Source organism: Fukomys damarensis, unplaced genomic scaffold (genome assembly GCF_012274545.1).
Source record: "Fukomys damarensis isolate Sample0158 unplaced genomic scaffold, DMR_v1.0_HiC HiC_scaffold_30, whole genome shotgun sequence".
NCBI lineage: Eukaryota > Metazoa > Chordata > Mammalia > Rodentia > Bathyergidae > Fukomys > Fukomys damarensis.
This window is the reverse complement of record NW_022900942.1, coordinates 56,670,203-56,670,439: the sequence shown is the minus strand read 5'-3', so window position 1 is coordinate 56,670,439 and position 237 is coordinate 56,670,203. Positions and strand designations below refer to the sequence as shown.

The window sequence follows — 237 nt, the reverse complement described above, 5'->3', positions numbered from 1 at the left end:
GGCCCGGTTTGTTTACACCGCGCGGGGCAGAACCCGGGCGCGGCCGGAACCCTGGGCCACGTTTGTAAAGATCAGGGGCCGGTCCCCCTCTCCGAGATGACTTTTTTTCTCTTCTTCTTCTTCCAAAGAAAGGAAAAAAGAAGCACTGCACGGTTTTACATATTTATTCTTAGGGAAAACACAGCTACAGAAACTTTTCCTTCCAGCCCAGACGTAGATCTCAAATGGGGGATGGCT

At 51.5% G+C, this 237-nt stretch overlaps 1 protein-coding gene across 2 annotated transcripts in view; it reads right to left on the bottom strand.

Moving 5' to 3' along the window:
- The window catches only part of Znf521 (zinc finger protein 521), a 271,829-nt gene that overhangs the window by 270,055 nt on the left and 1,537 nt on the right, over positions 1–237 (bottom strand). The window lies entirely within an intron of this gene.